The 24,400-nt window shown below is 38.0% G+C and overlaps 1 protein-coding gene and 1 long non-coding RNA gene across 2 annotated transcripts in view; both read left to right on the forward strand.

Moving 5' to 3' along the window:
- Positions 1 to 4,165, forward strand: part of ARSJ (arylsulfatase family member J) — a 56,873-nt gene extending 52,708 nt beyond the window's left edge. The window contains exons 4-5 of the transcript XR_005819197.1: positions 554 to 677; positions 3,657 to 4,165. The gene's annotated coding sequence lies outside the window, so the exon portion shown is untranslated. The remainder of the gene's footprint in view (positions 1 to 553; positions 678 to 3,656) is intronic.
- Positions 4,166 to 13,494: 9,329 nt separating this feature from the next.
- Positions 13,495 to 24,400, forward strand: part of LOC121069023 — a 28,196-nt gene continuing 17,290 nt past the window's right edge. The window contains exons 1-4 of the long non-coding RNA XR_005819198.1: positions 13,495 to 13,524; positions 13,642 to 13,705; positions 14,665 to 14,744; positions 16,233 to 16,372. This is a non-coding gene — a long non-coding RNA (uncharacterized LOC121069023). The remainder of the gene's footprint in view (positions 13,525 to 13,641; positions 13,706 to 14,664; positions 14,745 to 16,232; positions 16,373 to 24,400) is intronic.

Consider the following 24,400-nt stretch of genomic DNA (forward strand, 5'->3'; position numbering starts at 1 on the left):
CTGCTATATATTGAATTTGGAGATGAAGAGCACTAGCTAATGCTCTCATCAGTAGCCCAACAGTCTGGGGAGGTGAGGGTTACATTCTAAAAGCTGCTTCTACCTTTGCTTTCCGTTTTACTGGGAGGAGCCAGGGGTAGAGGAATATGGAGGTTCACTTAATAATTTGCATCCTAAAATCTTCTAATTCCATACAACAAGATGAGTAATATTTTCCCTTGGATAATGTCAAATATATTTGTAGAATTGTCTTCTAATTCCATAACTTATTCAGCCTGTAATTGCCTTGTGATATTATTCCCCCCAAACCGTTAATTTTATTATTTGTTCACCAAGTATGTTCTGAAAACATAAACAAAAGTACAGTTGCAAGGGCATCAGTACTGACAGAAAACATAAACAGCTTTAATAATGAACATTGTGCGGGTCTGAGAGGTTGCAGTTCTGTTGTTTGTAGGTCTAGGTGAGATGCTTACTGGCTTAAATGGGCATTTCATAAATTATGGGGGTTGATGAGACAGCATTAAACCAAAATTACTATTTATTTGTTTAGGGAGTGCAGCTGGAAGAAAAACACTGTTGGTGTAATGTTGCCAACAATCTCTCTTATTCCCAGAGATAAAGACGCATTGATGACTCTCTTCCAAATTCTCTCCTGAGATAGAAACCTTCCCCAGGTATGAAAGCACGTTTCTAGTACTGCTGTTGAGATTTATCAATCTGTACTGTGTCATGATATTATGACTCAATTTACTTTAAAGAAACAAAGAAAATCGTACTTTTTAATGTATATTAAATGTACTGCATTATTCAACATTACTTTAGCTATCTACTATTTGTTACAGTCACGGTAGGTTTTTCCTGATTCCCTCATCCCTTAAGCTCTCATTCTTGTCTATTATTGTATGTGTCTTATTTGTCTTTCTCTTCACTCACAATCTTAAATTATTTTCAGTATTTCCATTAAAAACAGTAATGCTGTTTGTAATTCCAATCTGCACTGGTCCTGTAAGCATGTTTCTCTTTTAAAGCAATGCAGTTATTTCCTGGTCTGTAATACGCAATAAACAGGTTACCCTGTGCAACTAGATGGAAGATTAAATCTGTGCTTTTGTTAGCTAGTTGAAGCACAAGCTTTTGCTAAATTATCCAGAATGCCTTTGCCTGACCATCTGTTTCAAACGGAAATGAATCTTTGGCTTTAATTATAAATCTCTTATGAATATTATTTTTCTTCTTTTCTAACCCAGTCTGCCCTTTTGGAGATTGCTTGAAATCTCCCTGCGTTGTATGAAAGGTGGTTGGGATTGCCTGAGTGGCTGATAGTGTGATTTCATTTTTTTTTTTATTAGCCTTCCTGTTAATAACTTTAAATCTATTTATGCACTTGCTGCAAGTTGAAGCAAAAATCCATGTTACCAAACTGTGTTTACAAATTTGTTACAAGATACCATGTTATGAAACAGCCTAAGTATAAACGTGTTAAACCATATGGAAAATCCCCCACAATCTTGCTAAATTGTTCCAATGTTTAATCACCCAGATCATTAAAAGTGTGCACCCTCTTTCTAATCTGTTTTTCTAACTTCACCTGTCTGGTCCTCATATCATACTATATTTTTTAACATGTTCCCCATGAAGGTGTGTGTAGATTGAGACTGAACACAAAGAGCTCCTACTTCAGGTGCTGTTCTCCAATGAAAAGGATCTCAGTTGTTAAAGTGTGTGAGGATCTCAGTAAGTGTGTAAGGGTCTCAGTAAGGATCTGTTGTTAAAGTGTGTTGTAGGTATTTTTTCAAAGAAAGACTGAAGTCATGCTTTTATTTTAAATTAAATGAGTGCGTAGGTGGGGGAGGAAACAGAGGACTCTGGGCAGGGGTGTCAGGGAGAGTCCTTACTCTTTGCCTCGATCTTGTAAGGAGCAGTAAGGGGAGCTCTCCTTTCCCTTCCTCTGGGTAGAATGGCTTCCCTTTCATTCACATTGTCAGCTAACCATTCTCCAGTTAGTTTCTCCTGGCTGGGTTGGCCAACATGCCTGTCACATCCAGTACATACTATTCTCTTCCGCCTACCCAGGCTGAATCATAATACTGCCCTAACTTGCATCTTCCGTGGTGCAGTGTAGCAACTACTTTTTATGACCAAGACAGAAAAGAAAAACAAGCCGAGTTACACTTCTTGGCACATTTTCCAGCTTCGCTTGAGAATTTGGCCCCAGCTAGTCAGTAAGAAGACCTTGAGCAAGCAGAAGAATTGTTTTCCTGCCAAGCTGTCTTCCTGAGCAGAGGCCAACTTGTAGCAACTCAGTGTGCAGACGAGTCAGTGAAAAATGGACTTAGGTAAACACTGTTAACTGATGTTACAGAAATTTCTGCAGTTTCTCCAGAGACAGCTGCATTTATTTCTTCATACAAGAACCACAGAAGTGGGGAGGTGTATGAACACTCCTAATTGAAATCCTAGGCTATGACATATCCTAGGTCTTCTCGTAACTTTTACCCCTTCAGATTTCAGTTCTTGTCCATCTTCATCATCAGCTATTTGTGCATGACATCACAACACAGGCCTACACATAGCACTGCTTATGGAAAAAATATAAATAAGTAGTTCATTCTCTTCAAAGAAAATCTAATTTAGAAAGTGGCAGGTTCCCTTTTTATCTTCTTGAAGGCATTTTCTCTCCAGAATGACCTGAGTAACTTTTACCAAAACATACTTTATTCATATGGTCCAAAATTCTCACATTAAAACCATATTTTTTGAAAATAAAGATTTAAAAAAAAAAAAGAGAGAAATATTTCTTGTTTTGTATAGCTAGCTTTCACTCTACAGAAACTGATCCAGACAAAGCATACACAGGATACTTGCTTTAAATAAATACATTTGCTTTTTAGGAGAGAAATTTCTCCACTCTTACCGTGTGGTCAGTTAGCCTGTAGTTGTTAGGCCCATTCTAAATGTACATTTTGTACCACTGTAATTTGTTGATGGGATTTTGCACCAATGTATTTAAACCAATACATCTCCATGATCATTGCTATTCCATGCAGAATATAAACGTATATACTAACATGGGTTCATTTGGTCGCCCTCATAGGGAGAATTGTCTTACTTTACATTATGCTTGGCAGAAGGTAGAGAATCCTTCCTGCACACTTTGGAAGTGCTTGACCATAACACTTCTTCAATTGTGTTTGAACTGTGTTGATCTGCTTGCCATGTGATTTCACAAGGTGATCTGTATACTCCTTCTCTCTCAGCAGAGCACCCAGACCTTGGATGCCATGGCCTCGAAGTGTGTCATCTTAACGCTCACTGCCACTGTTAAATTAGCGTGGTTTTATTTTTCTCGTATGCTGTCCTTTTACTAAGTGTTTGCACAGAAAGTAAATCCGCACTAAATGTTTCACACAGCTTTTAAAGGAGTCCTGAGAAGGTTTAGCTGTTACTTTACAAAATGACAGAGGCAAATGTCTTCACACTCCTCCCTTCTCCTCCCACTACCATTTCTGTACTATATTCAGTGAGTGAAAATGATTCACTATGATTCATTCTCATTCCCTCCCAAACTGTGTTCTTCCCTGAAAAGTACAGTATTTCTTTTCATATTCTCTATGAATACTGAGGCTGTGACTTCTTTCTCTTGTGTTTCTCAGAGAGAAGTTTACCAGTAGCTCCTGTAAAGAAGAGGCACCTGAGGAGCATGAGAGAAAAGCTGGTATTATATCTGGAACCAGCTCTGTGTACCTCTGGGAGAATAATGTCAGCTCTTGGCAAAAACAGGCATGTTCCTAAAATTGTTCATCTGGACCTTACTGTTTCTAGGATATGAAATGCAGAATAGGATAAGAGAAGCAAGAGATGGAGGCTATCTACAGAATTTTCTTCGTTTCCCTGCAAGCGAAGGCTATGGCTTTACACACTTGGCCTCTGAAAAGTATATGTCAGTTGCTGGACAGATTAATTGCTTTGTGTGAAGCAAGAGAAATGTTGATGCTTCATCCAGTTTTTCGTTTGTGTTTGAAGGAAGACCTCCAAGCAACAAAAGCATTCATCTGGACTTTTACACCAGTAGATGACTGTTGAACGCGTATTCTCTGTCACTCTCTATGTGTGTATTTAGTACTAGGCAATAAAAGATAAGCTGAGAGACTTGCAAGCATTATCATATGATACGAGAATCACTTTTTTAAGCAAACTGGTCCTGGAATTTGGGCATCTTTACTTTTCTATTCATAAATCTACTAAGTCTTCTAAGGCCTCCGAGTGTTTATCACTCGCATTAGGTCCTCTCTATACATATGGTCCTTAGAAAATGAAGCTCTGAGTATTTGTTTCAGGTTCCAGCTGCTCCACTTTTTGTTGTGAAAAGTGTGCTCAGACTCATTAAATCTGCAGGGTTTGGAAGCTGTCCTTGTGGTTACACCACAGACAATATTGCATGCGAGACCCAAGTGCTGTAACACTTTGGCATGAGGCACAGTGCATGCAAGAATGTAGCAGCAGTCCCAGAAATGACTCTAACACATCTCCTGTTTTTCAGCTGCAGACAAAAAGGTGCTTTTTAGAAAAGTCAGAAGCTAAACAGATGTCCTCGGAGAAGCTGAAGATGGAAATATTTCTCAAGTGAACAATTTCACTTGCAACATGGGGACTGCTTTGGTAGGTTTCTTGAGTGACCAGCAACTTTTCTACAGGTCATGGGGTGCAGAGCTGCCTTGCTATTTTCTGCCCTGAGTTACGTGGGTAAAACATGATACAGGGCTTGATGCTGAATGTTTAAACACATAGAGGATGAAGTCCTATGGGCTACATTTCTCTAGGCCAAGAGGGGACTGTCCTTTTATGAACACGCATAAGTCAGCTATGCTACTGCGCCACTTCAGTTGCTTCCAACTATAAGCAGAAATCCAGAGGCTGTTTGAAATTCATGAACCAGATGCTTATGAACCTTTTTTCAGAGAAGTCAAGTTGCAAGTGCCAGTAAATAGCAGATAAAGTAGAAGCAACTTCTGTGCCACTGTTGATGGATGGCAGGGAAAAGCAGAAGGAAATATTAAGTAAGAAATTATTAGTTGGTGAAGGGGGGGAAAAAAGAAGGAATCTTTTCATTTCCTTTAAGCTTGCTCGTTTCTTGAATTTAACACAGCTAACCTGAAATATATATTTTTTTAAACTCTGCTTCTCATTTGCTTTTGCATTGCTTTCATCTTGAGTGCGAAATTCCAAGTTACTGTGAAAAAGCTGCCCTAGGAATATTCTTGGCAATACTGCAAGCAGAAAGTACAGGAAACCTCACAAGAGAGTTTGTTCCAGCAACACTGCCATCCACGTTTCACAGCTGCAAGGACATTCAAAGTAAAGCTAAACACCTTCCTTTCCCTTACACAAAATCTTGCTGAAGTAAAAGTACCCAGGACCAGAAAAGTTTAATTAAGCTATGGCACAATCACAATCTGCTGAAATAAAAGGGGGAAAAAAGTCATCCATGAAAAAACTTTCCCAAACTAAACTGGGGCCAAGATAGTATAACCCAGTTACTGCATGTCACGCTGGCCAGCAGGCAAAGCAGGAAAGCAAAGGGGAAAGATTTTTATAGGCACACATTTCTCTGCCATTTCTTGTAGCCACTTTTGGCAAATATCAGTAAGTGAAGAAGAGCCGGTGCAGTAATGACTGTTGGAAAGAGGAAGGCAGCATTGTCTCTCATTGGCCTCAAGCGCTGTTTCATACCACCACTTCAGTTCTGTTGTGTCAGTGATGTTTTTTAGGATGCGCTGTTTATAACTGATCATGGGGTAACTTTCTGAAAACGTATATAAGTGAAGAAACAGAGGGTATATGTTTATGGGGTGGTTAACCCTTCAATACTCTTACAGGAGGCATCAGTTAGCTGCTAAGTGTTACTGCACAGGTATATTGAATTCAACAGGCAATAGATGAAGTCTGTCTCTGGTTCAAGATCTTAACTATCAGCTTAAGCTCTATGTCCCATCTAAAACATCTGTGAGACAGAAGGGGTCCTGACACCCCATTTTGACCTGGGGAATATTCCAGAGAAGACACCACAGAGGACACGTAAGACTGTATTGTGAAGACCTGGCTTCAAGCCCTCTTGAACAGGCCAAGCCATGTTGATTCTGCCATTAAAATACAGAAACCTTCAGTGCTGAAACAGTATTAGAGTTTAAAGGGAATAAATGTGATTCAGAGCTTCATTAGCTGATTTTACATTGTGTTTAACTGCTGTCTTCCTTGAATGACACAGAAACTCAGCTTTGGCTTTTATGTAGTGTGCTAGTTTTCAATACGCTCCTCAGGCTTTCCCCAAAGGAAAGATAATACTGCCAAAGATATATGGAGAAATACATTGGTATAGTTGCTTTTCTGTTTGTTTTTAATGTAAAGTTTTGCTTCAATCATGCTGTGTAACTAACACTTTTAAGTTAATTATTTTTAGAATTATTTTGCTTTTAAGCAGTAGATGTCTTACTTATTTCTTGATATTACTGAATTTTTCTCAGTTATTTATTGGAATTGACAAATCTTTGTTTCTAGTCCTGGCAAATGTAATAACCACGTTACCCTGAATTTGCTATTCAACCCACTTGTGTTCATTTAGGGAAAATTATCCAAGAGGTCTGCTACAGTTAAAAAAAATCTGTATAGCATCATGAATGTGTATATGTGTGAACAGTGAGACATATCAGGAAATATTTTATCAGTCATTTTTAGGTAGAACTCCAACTTATTATTTTGTAAAATATAATACTGGAATAATTATTTGGGACCGATGTCACCAGTCAAATTAAGTGCTGAGTAAAACTTCTGTGAAAATGCAGAGATCTGGCTCAATAAATTAGATTGCTTTAGTACTAACAAGAAAAAAAAAGCTATAAATGGACAAATTCTAGGCTGGTGAATTCACTGTAAGTAAAATGTAATTTCTAAGTAAGAATGACTGCTGATGGGCTAGAGTCTAACTGGCACAGTGTTCAGAAACAAAAAGCTGGCCTCAGTGTTAACAGTAAATCAAGTATAGAAATATGATTTTGGTACAGCTCTGTTCCAACTTTTGAGAATAAAACACTGACTCCAACAAGGCATCCTGGAGCCTGCCTTTGCTTTGTGATGCCTCTGCTCCAGTTTGGTTCAGAGGGAAGTTAACTAAGAGCAGTGAATCTAACTAAGCTAGGTCAAAGGATTGTGTCAAACTCTGTAGTAAGTATAAATGGAAGAAAAGTGAACTAATATGCTTCTAAGACAGCGTGTGCAAATATTTTAAACCTAAGAAAAAGTATAAATGTGTTCTTGAGGTGTTACAAGAATAGGAGATACAATTTTCTTGCAAAGAATGAATTTCAAACAGAAAATGGTAATCATGTAAAAGGGGGAGATATTAAATTCTTGATTGCACTAAATAATCCTCTTTAAGAAATTTCCTGATTATCATGACCTTTTCTTTTTCTCACTTAGCTGATATGTGTGTGATGAGTTACTAGTTGAATTGGGTGTTTAAAAAATTAATTAATTAATTAATTAATTAAACAACCAAAAAAAAAAAAAAAAAACAAAACAGAAAAACAGCCCAAATCTTTCAGAATGGCTTAAGAGTGAAAACAGATGACAGAAGACAGCTATGCTAGAGAAAACAATACTCATGATTAAAGAAATATTATATAGCAAGCTATATAGGGCACTGGGGAAAACGGGAAGAGGGAGTATACATTTTTTCCAGTTGTTACATTATCTTCACACAGTCACACATGTTTGCAGTAAAGTTGACTCATGAAAAAAAAAGGACCCTGTAAAAATGTCCGTGTTCAAAGAAAATCATTTCTTGTACACTGCATGCATACACACAAATCACTAACAGTCAACGTTTGTTGTTAATAGTAGTTTTCCTTACATTTTCTGTTTGTTTGTTGTTTTTTTTTTTATGCAAACATAAGTATGAAATCTTTGAATTATGCCATATTGGTCAAACAGTTAGAAAGTAGTATTCTGTGCAGTTATATTTTACATAACTGGGCTGATACGGTAAGGAAAATAAGTAGAGGTATGTGTTAGGGGGGAAAAGGAACATATGCAATGTTTTATGCCCTTCTCATATTCATTTAAATTCAAAACTCAATTCTACTCTTTGTGTACATCTGTGCCAGGTGCTTCAAAACAAGATGCAAGAACGTACCTATAACTTTTATGCTGTCTCTTGCCGTAGTTTCCAATAGTTACGTATTGGCCTAAATCACTGTACATGGCACTTAATTGATAAGAAGTCAGTAATCTTGGTGTCTTTATAAATATCATGTCCCTCCTTGTAAGTTTTGTTGCTGGATTTAGTGATTTCTGGTAACATCGAGTTTCACAGTTTAGTTACTATGGGGAGGTATTTTTGTGTCGGTTTTGATTTTCGCCCCTTTAGTTTAACAGAATATCATAGAATCATAGAATAGATTCTATGATTCTATGATATTTGTAGAATCATAGAATCATAGAATACCCCGAGTTGGAAGGGACCCATAAGGATCATCAAGTCCAACTCTTGGCACCGCACAGGTCTGCCCAAAGTTTAGACCATGTGACTAAGTGCACAGTCCAATCGCTTTTTAAATTCAGACAGGCTTGGTGCAGTGACTACGTCCCTGGGGAGCCTCTTCCAGTGTGCAACCACCGTCTTGGTGAAGAACCTCTTCCTGACGTCCAGCATAAACTTCCCCCGCCTCAGCTTGACACCGTTCCCACGGGTCCTGTCACTGGTGATAACGGAGAACAGGTCCCCTGCCTCTCCACTCCCCCTCGTGAGGAAGCTGTAGACTGCAATGAGGTCCCCCCTCAGCCTCCTCTTCTCCAGGCTGAACAGGCCCAGTGCCCTCAGCTGCTCCTCATATGTCTTCCCCTCTAGGCCCTCACCATCTTCATTGCCCTCCTCTGGACACTCTCCAACAGTTTAATGTCCTTTTTGTACTGTGGTGCCCAGAACTGCACACAGTACTCGAGGTGAGGCCGCACCAGCGCAGAGTAGAGCGGGACAATCACTTCCCTCGACCGACTAGCGATGCCGTGCTTGATGCATCCCAGGATATGGTTGGCCCTCCTGGCTGCCAGGGCACACTGCTGGCTCATATTCAACTTGCTGTCAACCACAACCCCCAGATCCCTCTCTGCGGGGCTGCTCTCCAGCGTCTCGTCGCCCAGTCTGTACGTATAGCCAGGGTTGCCCCATCCCAGGTGCAGGACCCGGCACTTGCTTTTGTTAAACTTCATGTGGTTGGTGATCGCCCAGCTCTCCAATCTGTCCAGATCTCTCTGCAAGGCCTTTCCACCCTCATCCGAGTCAACAACTCCTCCAAGTTTGGTGTCGTCGGCAAATTTGCTCAAAACACCTTCTAGTCCTACATCTAAATCATTTATAAAGACATTGAAGAGGACTGGCCCTAAAATGGAGCCTTGAGGGACCCCACTAGTGACCATCCACCAGCCAGATGTGGCCCCATTTACCACAACCCTTTGAGCCCTGCCCATCAGCCAATTGCTCACCCATCGTATGAGCATGGTTCATGGTTTTATTAAGTTGTATGCTGGACATTTTGTCCAGTAGGATCCTATGGGAAACCATGTCAAAAGCCTTGCTGAAGTCCAAAAAGATCACATCAGCTGGTTTCCCTTGATCGACTAGATGGGTGATCTTATCATAAAAAGAAATCAAATTTGTTAGGCAGAACCTACCCCTCATGAACCCATGTTGGCTGGGACCAGTGACTGCATTGTCCCCCAGGTGTGCCTCAATAACTTCAAGAATCATCTTCTCCATAATTTTACCAGGCACTGACGTGAGACTGACAGGCCTGTAATTGCTAGGGTCTTCTTTCTTACCCTTCTTGAAAATTGGCACAACATTTGCCAGCTTCCAGTCTACCAGGACCTCTCCAGATTCCCAAGATCGTTGAAAAATAATTAAGAGAGGTCCCGCGATGACATCAGCCAGCTCTTTAAGCACCCTGGGATGGATCCCATCCGGACCCATGGACTTGTATGGATCCAGGTGGAGCAGCAAATCCCGCACACGTTCATGGTCAGTAGGGAGTCTGTCATTCCCACCGTCATGGTCCTCCAGCTCAGAGCACCCAGGGTCCCGAAGTCCATCATTGGCATTGAAGACAGAGGTGAAGAAGGCATTAAACGTCTCTGCTTTGCCTATGTCATTGTCTGTGAGGAGACCCCCCCCATCTAGTAGCGGACCTATGTTTTCTTTGGTTCTCCTTTTTCTGTTAACATATCTAAAAAAACCTTTTTTATTGTCTCCCACAGACATGGCCAGCTTCAACTCTAGTTGGGCTTTGGCCCCGCGAATTTTCTCCCTACAAACACGAACAACATCCCTATATTCCTTCCTCGTCGCCTGACCCTCCTTCTAGTAGCCATACACTTTCTTTTTCCGCCTAAGCTCCAGTAGAAGACTGGCGTTATTATGTGCAATGTCCAAGGGAATGAGTTGTAATAGGTGAAAGTTACCAAATATTTATATCCACTGCATATGGAAGACATATTCTAATATTGTTGCATATATTTTATCTAATCAAGAGTGTGTTTGTTTTTTTTTTTTTCCTGGAAGGTATAGGAATTTAAGTTGGGAGTGGTGATGGTTTTCAAAGGAGTCATTAATTCATAGTATAAGAAGTATTTGAACAAGTTGGCCTATCCAGTTGAAATGCTGAGAAACTGGTAGGCAGGTAAGAGATGTAGAGACATCCAGAAATTTTTCCTTTTCCTACATTACTAAAAGGTGGCAAGGCTTCTGGTTAATAGGTACAGCAGGGTCAAAATGCAGTTTTACATCTTCGGAAGGTTCCATTATGCTTTCCTACAGCAAGACCTCAGCATTACACAAGAGCAGGCTCTTCCTGCCGGCTCTGAAAGACATTTTACCTGCTGCAAACATGAAAACCATTCACAATAAACAGAACTACAAATGAGTTCTGCAGACTTTGGATTAGGTACAAAATGCTGCAGTTTGCAATGGTTATCCGTACACTTAAACACAGAGGGCAAAGAGTTCTCTTCAGCTTCACTGAGAAACTCTTATCTATAAAAAACTCCAAAAATCTCCATTATTGCTCAGAAAGTGCCAGTATGGACTAATAAAACAAGTGTGGTTTTTTTTTCATACCTTGGCTGGAATCGCCATAGTGACTGTCAGTATGCAAACCTATTTTCCCCGTGGAGTTTGGAGAGTAAGAGTTAAGAGAGCTCAAATCCTGTATTATTTTGGGCAGCTGTAAAGGAAAGTATTTTGCATTTTGTCAAGTGAAATTATCTGAGCATATATTGAAACTGAAAGAGTTCATGAAAACAAAGTGATCTATCTTGAAACTATCATAGTTGTTCACAAGCTTTAATATTTCCCTTAATTTGATCAAGGAGGGAGGGAAATTATTATTAAACAAATGTATTAAAAAATTAGTTGACTGTAGTTCCAGGGTTTTTTAGGAAATAGATTATTGTACATTTTCAATGAACCTGAAACAATTTACTTCTAGAGAGTAAATCAAAGCCTTGTTTAATTCATGTAGTGATTTGAATATAAGGGGTGCAGGATTTTCTATCAAGTTTCAGTGGAACAGCTATTGAGTTTATGCACACTGTCAAGGGTTATTAGGCTTTCTGGTTTTCATAGTATTGGAAGCTGAGTTGTTGAAGCCTAAAGCTAAAGGGAACTTACGCACATAGCTTGACAGACAATGGTCAAAAATAATGCAAAAAGAGAGTAAATGAAAGAGATTACATAATACCCAGAATGTCATAAATTACAATCTTTGAGAGGAGATGAGGTGAGTTAAATGATGTATTGCTTTGATTTCTACATGTAAACTGAAACGTATTTACATACTGCTTTTACTGAGACTTAAACATATGGGCATCTTCAGTAGAGTTAGAGGCCAAGAATGTTGTCTAGAGCCACAGTATGAGTGTGCCGCATTCAGCACTACAAAACATAATGCTTTTGCTTCCAGCACAGAGTGATCCTGGAGATTTACTTGTTCCAGTTTTACCACAGCTGAAGTTTTCTTTTGATTCTTGTAATAAGGAACATGGGAATGATGTTTATCTTCTGAACAAGACAGGGCAAATGATAAGAAAGAACATCCATTCTGTCAGGTGGTGGCTATGGAAATGCTATCCTACCTGAAATATCACTAATCTATGTTTTATGACTCAGTGTTCAATTTATCCCTGTCCCAGGCAGAGAGTCAGTTTCATTCTTTCTACCAGAGGCTGACAAGATGATTCGCATTTCTTATGCTTTTACTTTATCACTTCTACAAACAGGAAGCGAATTTCAGCAGCTGGTATGGCTGTTACAGTCATTCTATTATTCCCATCAAAAAGAAAGGAGACAAGGGAGGAGGGAGTGTCTGAGGAAAAAAAGAAAAAGAAAAATAACTTTGAAGCCACAGAGGAAATAATTATACATTTCTGAGTACAGCAATTTAAATGTATCATAAACAGGGTCAAATAACACTATATGTAAAAAAAAAAAAATAAATCCGAATAAGATGTGCACTTCTTGTTCTGTAATTTTATGGTTTAATCCATCTGGCTTTTTCTGGGAAGTACCCCATAAGCGATGGTTATTACTAGTGACAGCTGTCATTTTGTTGGTAGTTCTTCCCAAATTGCTCAAGGCGATCAGATAAACAAGCTTGCTTGCCTACTCTTACCAGTTATTACTTGTTCTGTTGTGTGTTTTTCTTTTTGTCAGAACTCCCATCTCTGACCAACACACTCAAGTATTAAATTAGGAAATTCAGACACAGTTTGTGAAATCTTTAGAGACAATGGAGTATTGACTCATTCATATTTTCTACTTTCAAATATATGCATTAATGAGATGTAAACTCTCTTAAATATCATCATTATTTTTATCCAGAAGCCTATGTAACAATTCTGTAGAAAGATCCCCCTGTCAAATAGGGAATGGCTACAGACCATTTATCTACCATTTATCTACTTTATCTACCTAATCTGCCTGCAGCAGAGGGAAAGTGGTGATACTTAACATTTCTTTCATCTGTTACTTTGAAAAATAAGAAGTAGTAGTTAATTATTTTAATAGCAATTCCCCTTTGCCAGGTTCATTAGATTATGCTATCCCTCCGTAAAGAAAAAAAAAAAAAAAAAAGTATCAGTCTGGTAGAAAAATGCATTGCTTTTACCAAATGACTCATTTATATTTCATTGTTTTAAGAGGTTTCCTCTGTACCTATTTAATATATAATGTATATATCTAGAGCATTATTGAAATAGAAAACTTGAAAAATGTTGACTGCAAACTTTTAGTTTCAGATAAAGATAAACTGCTTTAATCAGAAAGGAATTAACAGCTCACTCTTAGCACAAGCTGATCAGATTTTTACAAATCATGAGTAATTGCATAAATGCTAACATCTGTTAACAAAAAGCAAGTATTTGGAAATGCTTGCAAACAGGATTGTAGCAGTGGATTCACTTGTGTTCTTGCAAGTGAGTCTTATGTGTTATATAGAACAGAGAATGTGCCTGTGTATTTCTTCCATACTTCTAATGCTTGACAGCAAAAGACTTAACTGACTACATCTTGGTTGTTTCTTTACACTTTAGCTTGTTCAGAGACCAGCCTGCTTCAAACTTACTGTTTGCACAGAGGATGGATACATCTAACAAAGTAAGTGTAGCTATAGCAGCTCACAAGATATTGACTCAGAATAGAGTCTCATGTGGTAATTGATATGAAAACTAAACATTAGACTTGTAAGCATCGGTGAAGTATGCAGAAGCCATCAAAATTAACTGTTCTTGAGTGTATACTGTTGAAAAGCTAAATCTCTTCGGGGAAGGATTTGTGCAAGTGCAGTATTCTTCAGGGAACCATACAAATCTGCATTGCAATAGCCTGTTTCCTGAGGTTTCCTTAGGGATCAGAAAGAGTTTATACAAAAGTTGTGTTTCTTGTAGCTGTACTGCCTATACCAGCTGCACAAAATTCCTTCCTGAATGACTACATTCCAAAGAAGTAATTGCAGAAAATTCTCAGATTCTTATTTTCATTTCCTTTAGTAGTTCTGTAGAGACAACTTTTCTTTAATAAGTAACCAACCACTGCACATGTAACGACAGAAAATGATGTGAATGTGTCTGCATATTTATTCTTTACGCTGAGGATGCATGCTGTATGCTACTTAATTGCAAGAATGTATGTGATTTTTATGAGAAGTACTAAGAAGAGCATCATAAGATTGATTTAATTTGTGCATGTGTTTGGTGGAATGCACAAAGGGAAACACTGGAAGCCTTCAGTACAAGCAAGAGCTTGTTCTATGAGGAGGGACTGGATACCTAAGACTAGAGAGACCAGAGATTTAGTTTCTCCTATTATCTTTTCTAGGGTTGTTGCTTGGGTATGTGGTACCCTTACCAACATAGAAAAAATGTCTTTTCTTTCAAAGCAACAGCATGATGAAAGAAAGCAAAACCTGACCTCGTTTGTTGGCAGCACTGTCGAGATGAACTGCAGCTCTGACCTATTTCTCCAGCAGTACAATTATTTGCTGTAATGGTACCACTTTACTTTTCAAATCCGGGATTACAGTACTGGGAGATTTAGAGAAGTTACTCTCTCTCTAGTTGCAGGCCTTGTTACTTCGGGGGCAAGCTAGTGTGAAGAGTGAATGGATGGAAGGAGTAAAGACAAAGCACATGATCAGGTCATTGTAATGTCTTTATAATTTTCATGTGAATGCATTTTTTTAATTTATATGTATGTGTACACACATACCATTTTGTTTATTTATATACTCATTATCTCTATATACAAATGTGTATGTATATATATAGAGAGACAATATACTTGTATATACATGTGTAGCAACACAAAATGTACTAAACTGAGCTCATGTGGTGAGGGATTTGGGTTTTGTTCATTTGTTTGGCAGATATGAGATATGATCAGCCTCTACACAACATGGGAGCTGTAAGAAATCAGGTTCGTACATATTCAGGACTCAGCCTGTCTGTGACAGGAGTTGACACAGCTGCCTTACAGTCAGTTTAATACCTGTTTAAACCAACAGAAGGAACCTGAATTACATTAGGAACTGGTGTTTATAATCTGATAATTATCTCTTCTTTTGTTTTAATAGTAGTGTATCCAATCTTACAAAACAAACTTGTTTTCTCTGAGTTTCCTATCTATCTGTGTCACCAAAATGAATAGAAAATGTTCTTATCAAGTCAATTTTCCTTAGTAAGTTCTCAATCTTCAGACCATATTCATCTTCTTTGTTTTTTCACTTGGGATACTGTTCACAGTGTTCACAGCAACACTGAGCTGGTAACAAACATTGAGTACTGCCAAGCCCAGTCATGCAGAAATCGTGAATTAGGATCTCAAAAGCATATGATTAGCTTGAAAACCATGTTTTCAGGAAAAAAATGAAAAAAAAAAAACTTTTCATTTAGCCTCTGCTTTTTAGTACAATTTAAGCTTTGTCCCAACTCAGAAACGCTGATAGAATACTTAACACAACCATTCTTATACAATCATACACAAACTGTTATAAACTTAACTATCCAGTCTCACCAATATAATGCATAATTCAGTCAGGCAATTAATTTCGCAAAGGTTAGACTTATTTTATGTGATCATCTTATTTTTGTCTGCTTTCAGTTTAATGGAAAAGTGTTCCCTTTTTTAGACACAGATCTACTCAGTGCAGGGTGATCAAATAAAATGGTTGTTCAGTGCTTGTTTTTGCCCCGTTGCCTTTCATCCCTGTCAGGATGATGCTAGGAGCATCATCCACGGAATACATGAATTTTAAAGAGAGAAAGCCTTTCAAGGGTTGCAGAAGGCTGAGTTCAAGCAAGGATAAGAAGGCAAACTATAACTTGAGTTCCTCTTAGTGAGGGGTCTCATTCGTTTTTTGATTCCAATCTGAAGTCATTAAGTTTTGCTGCAAGGGGAATGGTACTCAATGCAGTTTTGAGGAAGACATCTATGGTTCCATCCCTGGAGGGCTGACATGCAGGCTAAGCATCTGCTGGCATCAGCTAAATATGCAGGGGAGAATAAAAGTATTTGGAGGAGCATTAGGATGAGTTTTGGCCGAGGCAGCTAAGAAAGATGAAATATTGCTGCTGTTATTTGAATTACTTAAAGAAATTTAAATTGTCTCCTGTCCTTTTCCATCAAGGTGGCAAAGAAGAGATTCAGATTCTGCTAATGGAAAATTTTGGAACAGAAGTGAATGGGAAATATTGCCACAGTTTGCTCAAAAATGAGACAGAACACTTTCATTATTCCTCAGGGACTTCTATTCAGAACATGCAAAAGGTGGGTATATTTAAAGTGACAATATAGTTTTCTTATAAAAGTGAAAAAGTACACTAAAATCTCCAACACTAAGTTTAATAATAAAACAAACATTTTCCTTGTTCTCTGAACAAAACAACTGAGAAAATACATCAGAAGAGGTAAATAAATAAAGAAAAATATATTCAGTGTTGGCTCTCACCTCTCCAGGGAATTTCAATTACTCTTTGAATCTTGCGGATCTTAGCATATAATACTGTGCATTTATTAGATAGGAGTTTTCTATCATTTTCTTCTTTTGTGTACAAACAGCCTTTTTGTGGTAGCAAGTAATACACATTATGATAACAAACAGTAATAAATATGTAAATGATTATATACAGTGGAAGACATCATAATCAATTACTTTTTTCCCCAATAAAATAGTTACTTTCAAAGTCAAGACTACTTTTAAATGTCCAATATTTAGTAATTATTCAATATGTATTCAAGGAAAAGTCCTAATAATGTCATTAGAGATGTTGATAGAGACAAGATTGCAAAGTTTATCCTAACAGTTTTATGATGGATAACAGTTTCAATGAGAAGAAATACACATTTAACCCCATCATCCAGTTAGACGAAGTCGGAGGCCTCATCAGACACACTCAGAATAAAACAGATCATAGTGTTAGCCACCCTACAGAGTCTGAGTCCAACTGAATACACTGTATTTCACACGGTGTACTCCTTGCATGAATTCACAGAGGAAGACACAAATACCAAATCAGAGGTTGAAGTGAAGGTTATTGTAACATCTTTCCAAGTTCCAGTCCCTCAGAATTGTCACCCATTTCCAAATTATACAGGGCTTCTTCTGAGCTAAATTTCATCCTCAAATCTATCATTTCATGTATATATCATTTCATGTAGACTGTATTTTTCAAGTGTGTTATCCTTGGTATACCTTCTATCACCTGTAATGTATTAATTTAACAAAAAGAGAAAGATGAAAATATATGTATCCATTAATAGAAATGCAATATAAGTACTAAGTATCTAGCAAATGATGCAATGTTAAATAGTAGGTAATGTTTCTAGACTATACATAAAATTCTGCATTATGAAGTGTATTCCATGGATCTTTTTTCATCAGTTTACACCATCTTCCTAGAACAGAACACTTTGCTACAAGAAAATCATAACAATAGTAATTGCTTGCTTAAAAATAATCTAAATGCATTTTTTACAATGTAGCTTAATTTATTTTTCATGCTTAAAAACTTAGAAGAACCTACTAATTTTATTTTGACATCACTGTCTTAAAGGCAAAAGCAGATTAATTTTATAAAACAGTAAACAGTTTGTCAATTTTGAATAGATTTCAGAGTATGAAATTTTAACCAAAATAGGGGGAAAAAATGCTGCTAACTATAGAACTGGTCAGGTTTTAATTGTCAAATACTGACTAAAACCAAATATGTTTAAAAACTGAAGCATGTGTCCAGTCCTCCCCTTTTCTATTTTTTTTCCTGCTAGCTCAAATGGTAGATTTTAAAGGAGGGGAAATAAAATTGTGTTCACCATCTGTTATCTGACATTTGGAAAAAAAAAAATCATTGTTTGACCAGTAATGAGATGGTTAGCAGCATTTGGGTCCCTAATTTGCAAAGCTGGTACACTTTTAAAGGCATAGTAGATAATGCCCTATATAGAAATGGCCACATCACCCAAAATACAGAACATCATCCAAGCATTAAAATACAAAACAGATGGAGGAAACATTTCAAGGGAATATATGGGGGGGGGGGGAGTGTTGTGAAATATAAGGAAAGAAAACTCTGCCAAGCTCAACAGGACTATTGAAAGCATTAATAACCCAAGGATTATCTTTTTCAAAACTAAATAAAAGATGCAGCTATGAAGAAGGATGTTCTCCTAACACAAGCATCTAAACAGGAAATAGCATTTACCAACATGGGATTATCCCTGGGAGATGAAATTTGAAAGGATTTCCCATCCTAGTTGCATCAACTTGCTAAGGATCCCGTTAAGAAAAAATACCCTGCAGCTGGCTTGACAATTTCAGACAACTGTCAGACAATTTAGTTACAGAGTAACTAAAATGAAAAAATAAACACATACTTACAAAAAAAAACAGATGTTCTATATTACGGGAGACTTCATATTAATGAATCATATGCATTATATAGGAAAAGGATAAAAATAAAAGGCCAAGAGAGAGATCACAAGTGGGCTAGGCATTGTGAAAACCTCGGGTATTAAACAGCTCCTGCCTCAAAGAGTTTAAGCTGTAAATAGAAATTAGGTGGGGAAGGTGGCAGAGTGCCAAGTCAAGAACCATGTTGTAGCAGTAAAATCAATGGGCAGTCCTGATTACTTCCTTTGCTGCAAGGTGGTTTACCTGGGAGGGGATTATGCAGCGAAATAGAACAAAATGAGAAAGTCTGAACAGCCTGGGATCACCACAGAGGAATGATGGTATGCGTGGAGTAGGAGTGATGAGTAAGGACTGTGGGAGCTGCAGAGCAAGGCTGAAGGCAGCTGATCTTCCCAAGATGGAGAGAGTTCAGTCACGGCTACAGAAAGTTCACTCAACATCCCCAAGTCTTGGCTTTTCCAAGCGTGTGGCTGCTCCAGGGGCTGGGCCCTCTGGCCTCACTCACATTCAGGTTTTTACAGAGGCTGCATGATGATGAAGAAGGAAGATGCTATCTGGGTCCTACGTGGTGTGAATGGTGTGTTAATCAGATGATGTTTAGAGGGTTTTGCAGTGCTGTGATATATCAGAAGATGATAGCTAGATGGACAGGTAAATGGATGGATATATGCGTATGCGTATTCTTTTTTAGCAGAAATAGAAACAGTAATCTTGTCTGTGACTTCAACAAATGTAAACAACATTTGGATAGGAAATCTTTGAATAATTTCTGTTGATATTTCTGCTTCATTTGCTGTTTTTAAGAGATTAACGATATGCCTCAAAGTTGTTGACTTAGAGTCTGAGTGCATACTCTGAAGATAACACTTTGAAGTCTGTGAAACTTGCTTCTAAGTCCATACTTTCCACATGTCTAAGCCACATGTGAATGCACCTTGGTGTCTTTCTCTGCTGTGCTGTGGGTGTGCAAACATACCCTCCTTACTAGATCAGTAGTTCGCTAATTGTCAGCACCTTATAAATAGGCTTTCACAATAAAGACACTTTTATATTACACAGACCAAAACATTTTTTACATGTGTAAGAGTTAAATAGGCATCTGAACATAAGAAGTGACTGTCTTTCTGTTATTGAAAATGAGATGGTCTGTACAGTACATGAGCCCAAAAGGTGGTTGTTCTTTAGACATTCAAAGCTGATAAAGTGGGAGGGAGAAAAAGAGAAAACTTTACCCTCAAGGCTGTGTTAAGAGGGGAGCAGGATTCAGTGACTGACAGAAACGGCTGTACAAGGGGGGATCCCTTCTTCAAGACCACCACCTCATTCTCCACGTCTGATAGAATATTTTGTAAAGGGGGAGTCTTAGTTGTTTGGCTCTGGGCAGAGAAAATGTAGTGCATAAGCTGTGTAAATTCATAAATAGTTCAGAGAAGAGCTGTGCTTTGCTTAATCACAGTATTCTAACTGTCTCTTGCTCTGAAAGGATAATTTTCGACATTTTTTTTCTTTTTTTTCATTCGTTCTTGGCTGGGGCTGTCCTCTTTCCTTCCTCACTACAGATTTTATTTGCTTGCTCACGGGGGGAAAGGCAATAGGTAAGAAAAGCCTAATTGAGGCCAGATTAATGCAGTTCCACAGGGAGACTAAGGAAAAGATTTATTCTCTCCTTCCTTTCCACAAATGTCTTATTAGGGGCTCAGCCTTGCCTTACATATGCACTTTTATTCATATACTTCCTTCTTGTCTTCTGGGAGAAGCCTATCTCATGTAATTTACAGACTTGGCTTCCTTGTTTGTATTTATGTTAATAGTAAAATGCATTGAACACTCCACATATTCGTCTTATTCTCAGATGAGAGTGAAGGGGGTTTATCTATGTTGAAAAATATGTCCATTTGGCTTGCCGCAACTAGGAGTTACTGTAAAGAAAATGTTGAAATTGGAGCCTCTGAGCTGGCAAAAAATGTAAAGGTTTGAAAGAGTGGGATCCAGTGGAGTTGCTGAAATAAAGTGTCAAGTTCAGAAGAAGTGGGCAGCCTTGTGATCCTGCTCTGTGATTTTCTTTCCTCTAGCTGTCTCTCACCTTGGGCTCGCAACTTCAGCTAATGCTGAAAAACATTAGCAGGTGATGGAGGAAGGAAATAAATTTTTTAAATAATTTTGATGAAAGGCTGGGAGAGGAGACGTGGAGAATATATGAGTCCTATTTAATTTATACGTGATTGACTCAGGCAAGAGGAAGGAGCTTGGGCCAAACACTGCGTGCATCACTTAGTTGCTAACCTTGTACTTAAGACTCTGGTATAACAGAAGATCCTTTACAGTTCATTTGGGAAGGGACCAGCTTTAAAGGTCACCCCATGGCATCAATGTAAAATTTCCCATTGTCAGCAGGACAGACTCTTACATCAACCCAGAAAGGGAAAGAAGGATATATTATTTAAAGAAGCAGCCTTACTTTCAAGGAACTGAAAGTGGCAATATTTATATTGCTTTATCATCGCTTTCATTTCTTTCAAAGCCAGACCACTTTTTAACCCGCAGTTTTCTTTTTCAGCCAAAGCTTGTGGTTTTGGGTGCATCTTATAGAAGGTTTTTTATTAAGTTCTCAATTATCAGTCTCTTTATTCATTTTAATTCTTACATCTCCTTTTGCATAGAACTGGTTTTGGATTCTAAAACTGTCTCTTCAACACCAACTAAGACATACCATCTTTTAGTATTATAAATGGGTTTTTGAGTTGGGGGGCTCTTCTATAATTTGTAGAAATTCCAAGGCTATTTCAGTACTAGAGGTCTGAGGTTACCATTCAGTTTATAGCTGGGTACTTACTCCTGATCTTAGTGCTCAAGGATGTACTTGTAGCAGAAACTAGCGATGAATTCCTCTTTGTACTTCCATTTGTAGAGCTTTGGTCAAGACAGTAAGTGTCTAGTTTGTCAGCTCCTCAGAAAGGGATTAGCTACATTTTTTTCATAGTGTACTGAACTTCCCTTTTACCACCTTGATTCTTCATCCAACTACTGATAACCAGTTCACTTCAAAAAAAACAACCAAACAACAACAACAAAAAACTTTACACCAGATGTGATACTAGCTAATCTGGGTGCATGCTAATCAACACAAAATTCTGATTGTTTTTATTTTTCTGCTGCAACAGAATTAAAGTGTGTCTTCACTTCTGCTAAGTGACTCCTCAATATTTTCCCTGTCATCTTGACTCCTGCTAAGTGATTTTTGATATTTTTTATTCCTGTTTCTGCTTTTCCATTCTGTGTTGGCTTAAGAGTCTCCTTACCAGTCTACCCTTCGTTCACAATAGCATGGGAGCTATCCAAGATGTCCTAGAACTTTTTAAACAGACAACAGTGCACTTTTGGATCTTTTCTTTTCCTGTGGGACAGAAAGGGTTTCTATTAGGATCCTTTAAATATTCTTTTCTTCCATGTCCTTCTGGATTATCTGAAATTGTACTTGGTCATACATGCCAACAGGCACTGTTAGCAATAGAGATTTGCCTCTTAGCTCCAGAAACAAAGCACTCCTAATATACCCCCATCAAGTCCTAGTTCAGTGGAGACCATTCATAGTCCTGCTGGTTTATTTTCTACTCTGGAATCTAAAATTAATCTCAGGTTATTGTAAGACGTGCTTAGCTCTCAGGCTGGCCTGGGGCCGCCCATATAAATCTGGTCCACCAGCTCAGCCTTCTGAGATACTTTCTGCACAGCCTAGAGCCCAGTCAAGACAACAGACTTGCCCTGTGCATTTTTTCATTCCCTTCAAAAACCCTATTAGTCAGTCTGTTTGCTATGGGCTGATTTTTTTTTTTGATTTTTTTTTTTTTTATAATTTGGTTGATTCCCTACATGAGTACGTTGATCACATTGAATACCTTTTGAGGAAAACAAATGAGATGGTAAATTGGGAGTCACTTCTGAACAATGATGTTCATTTTAAATACAGAAATTCTGCTGCTGCAAGGAATTAGCGATTATTTTCAGCTCATGAGTAGTATTTGAAAACTATTTCCACTGATCCATATCCAAATATAAAGGTGGCATTTCTCCTCGCTGTCTTAGATCAGTGCACAGACTTTATCTTAGTCTTCCCTAAGCCATCCAACCTCTAAAACTTAATGGAGAGTCACAATCAGGTAGTTGGCGGGTCACAAATACCAGCTTGGGGGTGGGGGTTGTCATGACTGCGAGTAAGGAATTTTAGTGCTCAACAGATCGCTAAGAGACGTTTTAACCTTAGCAATTATTTTTCTGAAGGTCAATGACATCATGAAAAGAGCCAGAAACTTATTTCTTTGGGCAATTAGACGCAGAGATTGCTCTTGACCTTGATATTTATAGGGTCCCAACCATCAAGGGGCTTACAGCTAGAGGTTATATGGGTCTCCAGAGCAATCCTGCCAAAAGTTCGGAAAAGTTCCAAAACAGCAATAATCCATGATTTCATTGTGCATAGCTAATTGTTTTTCCTGAAAGATACTCTCACATGTTTGGCAGTTAGCTTTGTAACAAAGAGATAGCAAGGGCTGTAAATCCCCAAACGGCTATTATCGTGCAATCAAACTTCGTAACTCATATGTATCTCCCCTGGAAATACAGTAATATGCTGTTAAAATCAGAAAAAAAAATAGGATTTGGGGCCATAGTATTTTATTACGAGCTGTACAGTGGAAACTTGAGACCCTATTTTTAAGAAATGATTAGTTAGAAAATATATCAGTCCGATACATATCAGTATATATAATGTACTCTTTCCAATTTCACTCAGTGAAGTGATCTGATAGTTCATGCCTAACTAAAAAAAAAAAAAAGAAAAAACACCCCATACCACTTAGATTTTATTTTTCCAAACAAAATGGCAGACAGAAATAAAATTGCCCTCCTAAATAATAATTATAAGTATGATTAGATATGTAATTATAAATAATATGTAGAATCTGATTTAACCATACTTGAAAAAGAGAAAATCAAATCCAAGCAGCTGTCAGGCCGATTTGAGGACAACAGGGAAATGGAAAGCTATTTTCCGATCAGAGACTAAAGACAAAGACTGAAAAAGAACGCAACCGCACTTTCAACACAGCAGTGATATTAAACAGCATTTAGGGACAAGCATAATGGAAATTAAAGGACAACAGAGGAACAGAACAAATGGCTCCAAGGTGAAAATGAATACATATAGGCTGGATATTAAGCAAAGGTTTCTAACCATTAATGTTGTATTGGCAGTAGAATTTCAATCTAATTAGCAAAGGAGGAAAGGTGAGGACTGGCCATATGATAAAAGGCTAAATGGCTCAAGAGCAGCCTTCTGGTCCTACATTAAATTTCTGTGTGTTGCATGCCTTGTTGAAATACAAGGCCTGTAGATATACTTACCTGCAGAGGAATCAGATAAAAAATTGGAAAGATAGTAAGTAGCTCATAAATTTCTTGCAGAGATTTCCAGTTTGCTCAGATGTTGTTATCCATGGTACAATTTCAGATTCAATCCATTCTGTGTGTTTTTATGAACCTGATCAAAAAGAAACAAACTAGCTGTTATTCAGTTAAGAAAGTGTCTTTCTAACTTAATGAAAAATGGGATAGTAAGCAAGTAGAGACTGTTGTTGATAGCAGGAAATAGAACCACTTTTGTTCTGCATGGTATGTGCTCTCACCAGCCTGTTTCCCATTTGCTCTCTCAGAGGCCATTAATTTGGAGGCATAACTAAGCTGGTTCATCTGTGCCTTTTAGATGGCAAGCCATCTTTTTGTTTTAGTCCACTATAGATTATCATAATCAATTTATTCATGCTTTTTCAGATTCAAATGTGTTAGAGATCACCAATTTTTTACTCCCCAAAAAAAGCATTTTAAAAATTCTG

This window comes from Cygnus olor, chromosome 4, assembly GCF_009769625.2.
Source record: "Cygnus olor isolate bCygOlo1 chromosome 4, bCygOlo1.pri.v2, whole genome shotgun sequence".
Taxonomy (NCBI): Eukaryota; Metazoa; Chordata; class Aves; order Anseriformes; family Anatidae; genus Cygnus; species Cygnus olor.